We start from the raw sequence: 14,040 nt of genomic DNA, 5'->3' as shown, positions 1-14,040 counted from the left end.
AATCGTTTATATTCAATTTACGAATTAACCGCTTAATTCGCCTTAGCCATTATTATTTAATCCGTATTAAATAAATATCTCAACATCGCGTTTGACTAATTATTAGTCAATAACTCCGACTAACTGCTTAGTCAAATTAGGCATCAACATGACTGTATTTTCATACCGTCACATCTCTCAAACGTATCCTATAGATGTGACTTTTAGGGACCAGTTGATCACCGCCATTTGTATGACAATAACGTCAAACTTATCTAGCAAGCCAACCGTTATTGATAAACGTGGACCAACTGATAATAATACAAAAGTATGCCCTTTGATCCTTTTAGAGATTTATATGTCATTGCACTAACTGTGAGGACACCAGCCCCAACAAGCTCCCACTTGTCCGTACAAGTGTATGTGCAATAACGTTATCCGCACTAACTGGAGGACACTGGCTCCAACATTATTTAATTATATAGAAATTTCTTGATTTCTGAAATATATATATAGTATCGATATCACCACCTATTTTATACGTAGATAAAAAAATTGATAATTTTTTTTTTCAATAGTACAATACAATGCCATTAAAACTATCATGATGTCAAAGTTGTACGTAATATAATATGGAGTATAATAATTACAGCAAGTCTTGTGACGGGTCAAGTAAATATTCATGTGCTTAAATAAGATAAAACAGATTGTTATTCCTTAAACATTTTGATTTTGTCTTATCTACCCCACATGAATAATATTTAAGATAAGACAAAACACATTGCTGTTTCCTAGACATTTTAATTTTCTCTTATTTATCCCACATGAACAATACTTAACCCATAACAAAGCTTACTATAGATATAACGTCACACAGATATAATACAAAGAAAATTTACCGGTGTACAGAAATGGTCTCACTAATTTCTGTTATTATAGAATACTCACAACTAATTGAACAGAACAACGCGCTTTGCAACCTAGGCAATTTCAAGCAAGTTGGTGGAAGTTGTCAACTAGATGCAAGATGTCAGTGACATCTAAACACGATGCAACTCTTGCCCTCCATTATCGGCGACTATTTCCTGGAGGAGACAATTTTTAATTCGGTCATTCTTTATTAAGTAAATGGTTCGTTGACTTGAAATGCTCTCACGTTAGTGCGGGCACAATGAGTTGATGAAATAAGCCATGACATCACTAGCTGCGGGTCGGGTCAGTTCAAATATGTATATGATCGGATGAGTTCTCGTACAGTAGAGATAGTTCGGATTTGGGATATATATTGTTTTCAGGGCCGTATTTGGGCCTGTGCGGCCGGTGCGGCTATACAGGGCCCTAAAATTTCGGCCCTCGAAACCATAGTATTCTTAAGATAAATATATGTTGCACATGAGATATACAATGAAAGGTAGTGGCATAGTGGTTTGAGCTTTACCTTCTATTCACAGGTTCGATACCCAGTAGCGACTTTTTCTACTTTTTTTGGGTTCACATTTATATACCCATTTCTTTTATCGGTCAAATTTTCTTAAAAATTAAATATGATAAATGTAAATTATTTTAATAAGCAAAAATTAAATATGAAAATGTAAATTATTTTAGTAAGTAAACACTAGACCTAAAAAATTTTGGAAATCACTTCGAGTTTGGCTCACCGAATTATGTAATTTTGTGTTCTTGCTTGTGTACAATTTATTATTTTGTTTAGCATCTTAAATTGACTATATAACAAAATTTAGTATTAATAAATGTTGAAATTTTGAGTTATATTTCGGTTGGTTTAATAGAAATTTCAATTAATAGAATTTTTATAAAAAAGAAAATTAATCTATAACGTGGGGCCCCATTTTTAAAATTTTGCACAGGGCCCCCGAAAGCACCAAGACGGCCCTGATTGTTTTTCATCATTTTGCCTCAAACCATATTTAATACTCCTTCCATTCAACTCCACTTTACATGTTTGCTTTATCACGTTTGCTAACGCGACTTTTACGCGATAAATATCTTTAGTTACGTATTTGAAAAAATTATAAGTTACATATTTTTACTACACTCTTAAAGATGAACTAAATGAGATCCCACATGAATATATTTGAACTTATGTATCGAGAGAAAATTGAAGTTGAATGTTCGCTTGTGAATAGTGTGCAAAAGAGAAATATGCAAAGTGGAGTTGAATGGAGGGAGTATAAAATAGCTACTACTTGCGTAAAAAAAAACAATATAAAAAAAAAACTTGAAAATTAAACTAAACATATGCAAAACTCTGATAGAACCACAACTTACAGATGACTTAAAAGTGAAAAGATAATTTTACCCTTCAGTTATCTTAATCTATATATGAAATAAGGTTGAAACGCTATGGATGCGTTACATCTCGTATTCAACCTTAATTATAAGTATTAATGCAACAATTAATAAATAAAAAATTAATAAGGAGTTGTTTGATTCACCGTAGAAACTTGCAATAATGCCTAGGAAGTCGTTTTTCCCCATTAACTTGCATTTCTTGTGAATTGTTAAAAGTTTTTTGGTTGCATGTAGGAAATAAAATTTCATGAGAATTGCCTCTTACCAAAGGGGGCTAGGTAAGCAACTTCCGAAGTTTAATTCATGGGAAGTTATACGGTACTTTTGGACGTATAACCGGGACCTTATTTAGCTTGAGGCTAAGTTCCCGGAGCTCTCTTAGATGCTTATGTAGTCTTAGTTTTAGAGAGAGAAAGAGAGTTGAGAGAGTTGTTGGATGAGACATATTTTAAATGGATATTTTGGTCTCTATGTAAATTCCTTATCTTGGAAGGTATCCGAGGAGGATATTTATCGTGGCCTAGGTGTACCTTTTGTATGGCTTGGCAAGCACTTAAACCCGTGTGACCCGTCTTAGGTGTGTGGGTCGGCTCGACTAGGTATGCCCCATTAATTTTCCTCATACAGGAGGGTGTATGGTTCAGGCGCTGGAGTATTTGTTCCCTTTGAAATGGCGGCTTAACACGGTCCTGGTATTCAGGCAAAAATATGGGAGCTTTGTCGCTTCAAATGATGTGGTGCCAGGTGGTGGCTTGAGGCAGTTCACCTACTCCTCTTGTTATCCCTATATATGCCTTGGGTAATGAATTCAAGGATTATTATCTTTTGAGATTTGCTCGCGTGTTTCATTTTGCAGGCCTTTCGTAAATCTGGGGAAGGAGCTGCCCTGATGTTGATGTCGAGGGAGATTACTATGCTTGGGAGTAGGCGACCTGCTAACACGGAGAAGTCGGCCACGTCTCCAGTTGATGTTGTGGCGGCAGAACCTGTAGAAGGTGAGGCGACGTCTGAGCCTTGTAACCCTGAGTGGGAGAAGGTTTTGGATGTGCTTCCCTGTGTTCGGAGCCTGCATGGGTGTTGCGTCCTCCGCAACGGGCTTATATAAGTAGGTGCATGAGACCCGCCATAAGTAAGTGAAGTTCCATCCTAAAACCAATTTGTGATAGGAGGAGTAGCCCACTAACTTATAAGCTAGCATCTTCACTTTTATTCTACCGATGTGGGATAGTGCCCCTCACACACATATCGGAAGAGACCTCAACAATCTACCCCTTTCGCATTTGTGTGTGCTGAAACTCCCCCCTCACTTGGCACTACGCCGCACCCGACACAAGCCCGTGTCGAGCCGACCAAGCTACTCCGCATCTTTGGTCAACCACTGAGAGAGTCCAACGGTTGTGCCACTCCGCAACCACGACGCTACTCCGCACCATCTCGAGCACCGTCACCACATCGCACTTCCGGCCCCAAGCCGAACCGTCGGCTCTGATACCACTTGTTGAGTACTCTTCCCCGGGCTTATAGAAGTTGGTGCATAAGACCGGCTCAGAAGCAAGTGAGGTTCCATCCTAAAATTAATTGGTGATAGGAGGAGTAGCCTACTAACTTATAAGCTAGCGTCTTCACTATTATTCTATCGATATGGGGACAATACCCCTCACACACATATGGGAAGAGATCTCATGCATGGGGCTGGTTGTGACCGAGTAAGGAGGGCATTCTAGGATCTCCTTTTTGGGGACCGAAAGTCGGATCTTGTACAAGCCGAGGCTATGCGGATTGTGTCAAAAGTGGCTAAAGGTGGATATTTTGATGCGGCGGAGGCGATGTTCGCTGAGATTGAGATCTCTCTCTCACTCTCCAAGGCGGCCGGAGCTCGGTCGTCTGAGCGACCCTAGAATAGACGAATGTACATTGTAGTTGTGTCCTTATTTAGGTGAGCGTGTGGCTTCCCACACAATCTTTTTACTCTAGCTTGTTTATGAGATAAGAATAACGAAGATTCTCTTTCATTTCCCCTTCGCCATGTGTTATATACTTTTGTTGGCTCGTACGGTATTTGTTTATAAATGGCTTTGTTACTGCTTCATTTGGGAGTGTTCCTCCATAATTTATTGAAGTGTGTTACCATTTGATGAACTTGCTAATGACGCCTGGTGGCGGCAGTGAAAATGGAGCTACTCAATTGGTTGGCGGCTCCTGCTGTAACACTCCCTCCTTGCCCGACCAAGGTAATTGGGAGATGTTACCATCTTGGTTTTCCAAGGCGGTGAATCGGAGATACAATCAAGAAACATTTATTACAATTGCTAAGTTTAGTTAATTACATAACCATAAATGAATAAATAAAAGAATACAACTCATGACTACTATCTATGTTATCTATCAACTATCCAATACTCGACTCCAAGTCCAAAGCGCGTCCTGTCTCCCGTGTGACACCAAAACAACCTGTACTCAACCTGCTCCCCATATGATCGGAAATGGATCGACACAGGCCACTCCGAAAATAGCTGACAATTACATAGATACACAAGTCAGTTTTAATAAATAAACATAAGACACGACATGATAAATAAATATGCAACATGCCAATTATATAAATGAGACACGATTACACAATCACTATACCGGTACCGGGACACGCCCAGACGTACCCACAACCACCGGTGCCAGGGACACGCCCATGATACGTGCATAATCTATACACTTTATTTGCAGTTTTGGCACGTATTTCCATGCATAATTGTTAGCTTAAGGCTACTATTTCTCCCGAAACGGTTTACTTTGCAATTTCTATGATTTATTGTAGGAATGAGTGAAAGTGGGCTAAATCAAGCCTAAATCGTCCTCCGGAGGCAACTTCAGGGAAGCTTGGAAGAAGGGAGTTCGTACTCACTCACCTCGGGATGCGTGCATGGAGCTTAGAGGCTGATTGGAAGAGGAAAGGAGGTTACTGCACAGCTCAGCTGGTCGATCGACCAGCATCACCAGTCGATCGACCATGGAACTTCAGCGGATGCTACTGTACTTCACTCACCAGTCGATCGACCAAGCCCCTTAGTCGATCGACCAAGCCGCGCAGCCGAGATTTATTTTTTCGTGTTAGACTTTTAAAAGCCCAATTTGTAATTAACTTTTGGCATCGTTTATCAGTAGAACGCAGCTACAATTTTAGGTTATGCTTTTCATTACTGAAGAACTGTTTTTAGATCAAGTTTTTCGGAGGGGACGACGGGATTCGAATTTGAATACTTTGTTCATCATCTAATTAGTAAGCTTTTATGCAAATTCCTTCTTCTTTAATTTCTTGTTATTTCAATACTTGTAGTTATTAATTTAATTTCAGAGATTCATCTTTTGTTCCTTTGTCTTTAATTCAATTTCAACTATGTCAATCTTGTTCTTTGCCTTTAATTTTGCAATTGTTATAGTTTTAGTCATGAGTAGCTAATTGTCTTGATTGGGAACGAGGTGAGCCATGACATGAGTTAGGGTCAATTTTATTAGTATGATTTTCTTACATATCGATTTTATTACCTTTTGATAAACCCATATTGCTAGATTGAAAGATTAGTAGGTTAGGTTGTCATTAGATTTGGAATTTCTTTTGAGCGAAAGCTTTGAGAAACTCTAGGGAATTAGAAGACCGTAAGGTTAATTTTGAGCATTGATCGAAAGGCTTGCTCATATTTCCTAAGACCGTATCATAGGACCTCTACTACCCTTTTGACCTGACCTAGCCATGGTGAACCGAAGTTCCCGATCTTCCTTTTATCTTGTTGAGAAATTCTTATTTTAGCAATTAGTCAAATTAGTCAACCAATTTCAAAACCCCCACTTAATTGTTACTTTTATAGACTGGAAATAGCAAACAAGATTAATCTTGTCTCTCTGTGGTTCGACCCTTACTATCACTAGCTATAGTTTTAGTTTGGAATTATAAATTTAAATTTGTTACAAAACGACGGTATCAAATTTTGGCGCCGTTGCCGGGGAGACGGTGTAATTCTGTTTGCTTTATTTTTAGTTTATTTTTCTTGTCTCAAGGAACTTTGGTTCCTTGAGACCGTTGCTTACCCTTGCTTCTAGTTTTGCTTTTGCACAGTTAGAAGACAGGTTTTTGAGAGGAAGGCTTTAGTACTCTCAATTTTGCGAATATGGCTACGATATATGACAATCTTCAGCCAAAAGAGCACCACTTTCCAAAGGGGCACGTGTTACCTACCCCTACTACCGGTAACTTAGAATTTCGTTCCTCTTATATCGATTTAGTGGAGCGAAATCAGTTTGCTGGTCTACCGGATGAGGACCCTTTGAAGCATATGGAAATTTTCACAAACATCATTGCTTTTGTTCCATACCTATACCATTGGGGTGACTCAGGATGAAGTCAAGGGGGTGATGTTCTTATACTCCTTGAAGGATTCGGCGCGAGATTTGTACCGCTACCTTGATAGGGTAGCAGCTGGAGTCACAGATTGGACATCTCTAGCATTAGCCTTCTACAAGAAGTACTTCCCACTTTCAAAGACTGATGCCTTGAGAAGTAAAATTATAAATTTCAAGCAAGGAGCTGATGAGGGCTTTTGTGAAGCATGGGGACGTTTCAAAAGTTTAGTCCGAGCTGTCCCTCACCATGGTTTCCAGCAGTGGTATCTTTGCAACTAATTCTATAATGCTTTATATGATGATTACAAGGTCATCCTGGATGCAGCTGCGAATGGTAGGTTCCAAAACAATACCGGTCAGAATAAAGGTTGGAACACTATTGAGGAGATGGCAGTCCATAGAGCTGAGTTTGGGAGTTCACGTGGAAAATCACGAAAGCAAAGTGATGAAATGAGTGCCGTAGTGACACTCATTACTTCTATTACCGCCCGTCTCGAGAAGCTCGAGGCCTCTGAAGCTTCCAAGGAAAGAGTTGAAATTCCTGTCCATAATTCAGATAAGACCGCGGAATTGAGAGAAACGGTGAAGAGTCTATTGATCCAAAATACTCAAGAGGGGGGGGGGGTGAATTGAGGATTTAAAACTTTTTAAAGCTTTTTCGATTGTGCGTATGTAATTGATTATTTAAAGTTTATTGATTAAACTTTAACTAATCAACTAACGATTGAAAGCAAAGTAAACGAAAGAACAAAACAAGAAGAGACACGCGGATTTTTGAAGTGGTTCAGTTTCACAAGTCGAAACCTACGTCCACTATTCTCGATTAATAAATTTAGTACCTTTCTACGGATTACAAATTTACTAACCCAACTCGTACAACTAACTCTAGTTGTAACTCAATGAGTACCGTTAAATACTCGAGTGACTAACTTACGCTAATAAGAAAGCACTAATGATTCTAACAAAGGTTCACGTTAATGAACAAGTTAAGAAATCAACTAAGCACTATTATCTTATAACGATAAATGAAGAACAAGTATGCGAGTTTGTAACACACGACCTTTCAAAATTGCAAATCTGTTTTCGTTAAAAACACACGGTTTGCTCTTTAAAATATGAAAACAATATTTATGCTTAAGGTCTCTATTTTAGATGTCGTAAATAGCAAAGTATTTATAGGCAAGAAAGATGTAGGCTACACGGTTTCTACAAGAACCCTAATAGCCGAAATAATAAGATATAATTACAAATTATATCTTCTTATTATCTCTTTCCTAAAAGCCATAAAAGATAATAAAGAATATTCTAAAAGATAGAATATAATCTTTCCAAATATTATCTTTACTATAAATTCTAAGATTATGATAAGATTTCCTAAAACAAGAATATCTTGTACCATAAACAAATATATTAAGTAAGATATAAGATATGTAAAGATATTATTATAGAATAAAATCTTTACCTAATATCTCATAGGCAACACGCATAACACGGCTCATAAGCTCGTGAATCATGCAAACCCTAATCTTAATATATAATTAGAATTTACGTTTTAGGAGAGGCTATATGGAAACCCTAATTGATAGTAAAGTCCAACTCATAAGTTGACCCAATAACCATCAATTAACGCTAACCAGAAAACCGGACTCCTCACTAAACCGGGCTTTATAAAATAAATACTTTTATTAAAACATATAAAATAAACTTTAAGAAATTGTAAAACAATTTTCGAACCATTTAAAAGTCGTGTATGAAAACTCAGCATTTCAATGTTATAGTAGAAGAGCTATAACATTGAGCTCTTTTACTAGTAATGTTATAGCTGCAAAACTATAACTTTACTAATTAAGAAACTCATTCTTTGATTACCATTACGAGATAATCACCTATACTATTCTAATCTTCAAGGAGATCTTCGAGTATAGGCTACATCATCATCCAAGCTTGATTATTCGTTAGACAAACTCCGTCTTCACGTAATACTTGAATGAATCTTTGAATTGTTTAATCTTGAACAAGGGCTTGAACTTCTCATGTAATTGTCACAATCCTCTTTGTTGCTCGTAATAAGTTAATGCTAAAACACTTAACAAACAATTACACGCAACAAGTATATGAAATATAAAACACCTTGACATCATCAAAACATAAACATATAAGCTATATGGTCCAACAAATTCCCCCTTTTTGATGATGGCAAGTCTCCTAAAATTGTGACTAATGAAAAAGTTCCCCCTCAATATAATACCGTTATCTTGATAATAAAGATTAACGCAAGATCAAGACAATTATTCAAAAACCGAAACTTAAGGACTATAAGAGACAATCGGTCTTGACAAGGAGCAAGCTTAGGTAGATTCTTACTATAGACGTTCTTTCCCCCTCTTGACATCATCGAAAAGTTAAGAACAAATAAAAAATGACTAGAATAATATAAGACGAGACAAGAGATAAAAACGCCATAAAAAATAATATAACATGCAAGACTATAAGCATTAAAAGATAATTAGCATACAAACTAAGAATTAAACATGTTTAAAGCCAAAGTGGGCCGAATGATCACATGTCTAATAGAACACTTGGGCCATAACCACAAGTGTATTGCCAAAATGGGCCGAATAAGAGTTTGATTAACACACCATTAGATGAAATAAAAAAAAAGCTAATTAAGGGAAGGCTAATGAGGGTAGGACGAGAGGAAATCAGATGTTGCGGGTCTTATACGGGTTCACGTAGTCGGGTCTAGTACGGTGCTCCAAAGCATCAAGACGGTCGAATGAGCTCCTAACCAACTGTGAAAGAGTACCAATACTCCTCTCAAAATTAAGCACCTTCAAATAAAGAGCCTTTGTAGCTTCCAACGTAAGAGCTTGATCTCCCGCCATCGCTTTCCCGTGCATCACCAAAGCACCACCCTGACTCGTAAGGAAAGTGAGACGATCACCGTGTGGGAACACTTCCCCACGTATAGCCTTCAGCTCCCTCTCAAAACCCGCTAATCTGTTGTCCACATCCTCCATCCACGAGTACACCCGACTAGCATCCAAACCCGAGTCCAAAGACCGAGATGGTCCAACCCGTGACAATGTCGTAGCCAAACTAGTCGAATGCTCCTCGAATTTCTCCATTAAACTACTCATAAACCCCTCCAACTTCGACTCTATAGCTCCTAAACCCGAATCCACCGGGACTTTCTCAACATCCTTTGCAAGTTGCAATTCAGGTCCATCAACAACAAGACCCATTAGCTTGATTAACTTGTCACACATACAATCTCTAGCACTAACACCGTAACTGTCAGGCCCGATCACTTGTTTAATTTCCAACAAACGAGATATCCACATACCATACGACAAATCGATTGTGGTACTCAACTTGTCCTTAGTAACCGTAAGACTAGTCTGAATGATACGGTGCAAGACAACACTACCCAAATTCACCTTCTGACCTTCCAACCAAGAATAAACCATAATCGCCTCATAACTCGACACCTTATCACGACCCCCTCTTCTCGGCACCACTGTGTTCCACAAAAAATTTAAGAGGAACTTGATTTTAGCCGAAAGAGGTCGAACCACGATATTGACACCCTCCGTCATCTCCTCAAAATCGCTTCACTAACAACTCCTTTTCACTTCCAACATTAGACCATTCAAGACTCGGATTTAATTCAATCCCTTCATTAGGAACCGAAAAAGCAGAGCAAAAATCCGAAACAGAGACGGTAACATCGACACCATTAACAACCGCATGCAACACTCCTTTCTTAATTGACACACTAGCAAAGAACTGTACCACCTCAACCGGGTATATAGGACCCGAAAACTGACTTATGTGACTCCACCCTTAAAAATCAAGAAAATTAATAAAGAAAGCAAGAGCGGGTACACTAACCAACCAAGATTTCGGATAATACCGACCACCATGAATAGAATACCTCAAAACTCGATTAACCAAGATGCTTTCATCATGAGTAAGCCGAACACGATTCAACCCTTCCTTTGTCACGGCTTTCGAAGCATCCCTAAGTAGAGTACGAGTAACACCATTCCGAACTATCACCTCGGGTTCTTCTACAATCGCTTCATCATTATCAACAACAACTTTATTTTTACCCTTGAAAAGACGGCGTCTTTTGCCTTCGGAAACCGATTCGTCCCGACTACGAAACAGGGGCGAGTTTGGGTTTGGTTGTGGTGAAGGACAATTCATGGAATGAGGAGTATGTGGTGGCAAAGGTGATGTTTGGTGAGGAAAGGGCCGGTTTTGGTGGTGACGGGTTGAGGATCGGGTATTTTTTGCATGGGATGTGTTCATGATGATGGAGATTGTTTGAAAAAGGGGATGATGGTGATTGTTGGAGTAAAAGAGAAGATATGTAATGATGGTAAATATGTGGAAGAAGAAAAAGTGAGCAAGTGGGGATGGGTGGACGATTCAAGCAAGGGTAGATATAGGTGTAGGTTTTAGGGTTAACAAGTGTAGGTGTAATATGGTAAGTGTTATTAATTAGGAATAGGAAAGTGATAAGTATGGAAATTTATGATGATAAGACATGAATTAGGAAGTTGGTTTGATATAGGAAAGATATGAGCCGTGTACTTGTGAGCTTATTTGTGAGATTTTTTTTTTTAATTTTGGAAAGATAAAAGATATGGTGTGTTTGTTTATTGTGAGAAGAATAAGTTTGTACATCAATTAAATTCTAAATAGCAAATAGAATCTTATGATAAAAATATTTCTATAAACGAAATTATTCATGCAACGCAATATACGGACACAGTCATACAATCTTAACGTAACTAGTCAGTCGTAAAAAGATTAAACACATATAGAAGCTTAGGTACCACTGATTAAACCAATTTCCAACCGTAAAGTCTCAAATCGTTCTCTAGCTAATGATTTTGTCAAAATGTCTGCCCATTGTTTTTCAGTACTACAAAATTCAAGTTTTATATTCCCCTTCTCAACATGGTCTCGTATAAAATGGTGTCTTATTTCAATATGTTTAGTACGTGAATGTTGTGCGGGATTTTTAGAAATTATTATCGCACTAGTATTATCACATAGAATAGGAATACATCCTACATCAACACCATAATCACGTAATTGTTGCTTAAGCCATAAAAGTTGAGTACATACATCTGCGTGACAATATATTCGGCTTCAGCAGTTGAGAGAGCAACCGAATTTTGTTTCTTCGAACCCCACGTGATGATACATGGTCCGATAAAAGTGGCGACACCCGACGTGCTTTTTCTGTCTAGAGAACATCCTGCGTAGTCGGTATCAGAATAACCGACAAGATCAAAATTGCACTCCATTGGGTACCATAGGTATAAGTTGGCCGTTCCAATCAAGTAACGTAAAATTCGTTTTACGGCCGTCATATGCGATTCTTTGGGAGACGATTGATATCTCGCACAAACGCATACACTAAACATAATATCGGGTCTACTTGCGGTCAAATATAACAGTGACCCAATCATCCCGCGGTAAGTAGTTTCATCAACTGATTTACCGTTTTCGTCCAATGTCAATTTCTTGTTCTCGACCATTGGAGTAGGCATAGCGTGTGAATTTTCCATTCCGAATTTCCGAATCAACTCTTTGATATATTTCTGTTGATGGATCTTAATGCCTTCATCTGTTTGTTGTATTTGAACACCTAGGAAGAATTTCAATTCTCCCATCATACTCATCTCGAACTCGGAAGTCATCAACTCAGAAAAATATTTGCATAGGCTTCGGTTGGTTGATCCAAAGATGATATCATCGACGTATATTTGAACAACCAAAAGGTCAGAATCCTCAGTTTTTAGAAATAGGGTTTTGTCGACGGATCCTCTACTAAATCCACTGTCAAGTAGAAACTTAGATAATCGATCGTACCAAGCCCTAGGCGCTTGCTTTAATCCATATAGGGCTTTATCCAATTTGAACACGTGATCCTCAAATTTGATATTCTTAAAACCAGGGGGTTGTTCAACGAAGACTTCCTCTTGTAAATAACCATTCAAGAATGCCGTCTTGACGTCCATCTGGAAGAGCTTCATTCCCTTGTGTGCGGCGAATGCTATCAGAAGTCTAATAGCTTCAAGACGAGCAACAGGTGTGAATGTCTCGTCATAATCTATTCCTTCTTGTTGATTATATCCTTGGACCACCAATCTTGCTTTGTTTCTGACAATGACTCCGGCATCATCTAATTTGTTCCTGAAGACCCACCTAGTTCCAATGACTGAACGATCTTTTGGTCTAGGAACTAAATGCCAAACCTTGTTTCTTGCGAACTGTTGAAGCTCTTCTTGCATAGCTATAATCCAATCTGATTCAGCGAGAGCTTCATTGATGTTCTTTGGTTCGATTATGGACAGAAAAGAGTAGAAGGAACAGAAGTTGTTTAAGGAACGTCTTGTTTGAACACCCTTCTTAATATTTCCAAGAATATTATCCATGGGGTGTGAATTCTTGTATTTCCACTTCGTTGAAGTGCTTGGTTCGCCATCGTTAATTGAGCTTGTCCCGACTTCATTTGGTTCGGAATTAGAGGAAGTTCCCCCTGAATCCAATTCGGGTGTTGTGTTTGAATCGATTATAACCTCGGACTCTACACCTTGATTTGGATTCAATGTTACAGTAACATCATCTATAACATTGGTTTGGGAGTTCTTATTTTGAGTCGATGTTATAGTATCATCAACTATAACTTTGTCCTTCTCCTTTTTGTCTTTTTAGGAACGATCAAGTTCATCGTTTATTCCCTCAATCTCATTATCCTCTAATTCCAAATCCGGGGGATCGTCTCTTGAAAGACGAAAGTCGGGTTCATCCAAGTCTTCTTCCTCATCCTGTAAAGGCTTATCGAACACGTTATCTTCATCAAAGATAACGTGGACACTTTCTTCAATACAAAGACTTCTCTTATTGAAGACTTTGTAAGCCTTGCTATGATCTGAATATCCTATAAAAATCGCCTCGTCACTCCTAGGGTCGAATTTACTTAAGCGGTTCTTACCGTTATTATGTACAAAACATTTACTCCCAAAACAGCGAAGATGGGAGATATTGGGTTTTCGACCTCTAAGGAATTCATAGGGGGTTTTCTTAAGGATAGGTCGGATCATAGCACGATTATAGATGTAGCAAGAAGTACTAATGGCTTCAGCCCAAAAGTTACGAGGTAAACCACTACACAAGAGCATTGTACGTGCCATATCTTCTAAGGTTCTATTCATACGTTCAACGACACCGTTTTGTTGAGGAGTTCTTGGTGCAGAAAAGTTATGCCCTACACCATTAACTCGACAATATTCTATAAAAGTTTGGTTATCAAATTCGGTGCCATGATCCGTA

The 14,040-nt window shown here is 38.4% G+C and overlaps 1 non-coding gene across 1 annotated transcript; it reads right to left on the bottom strand.

Annotated features, from left to right (window-relative positions):
• Positions 1–6,829: 6,829 nt before the first annotated feature.
• Positions 6,830–6,938, bottom strand: LOC141609553 (small nucleolar RNA R71). Its single transcript, XR_012527473.1, has one exon. It is a non-coding gene; the product is annotated as a small nucleolar RNA R71 (small nucleolar RNA).
• Positions 6,939–14,040: the final 7,102 nt, after the last annotated feature.

This window comes from Silene latifolia, chromosome 10, assembly GCF_048544455.1.
Source record: "Silene latifolia isolate original U9 population chromosome 10, ASM4854445v1, whole genome shotgun sequence".
Classification (NCBI taxonomy): domain Eukaryota; kingdom Viridiplantae; phylum Streptophyta; class Magnoliopsida; order Caryophyllales; family Caryophyllaceae; genus Silene; species Silene latifolia.
This window is presented reverse-complemented; position numbering and strand designations above follow the sequence as displayed.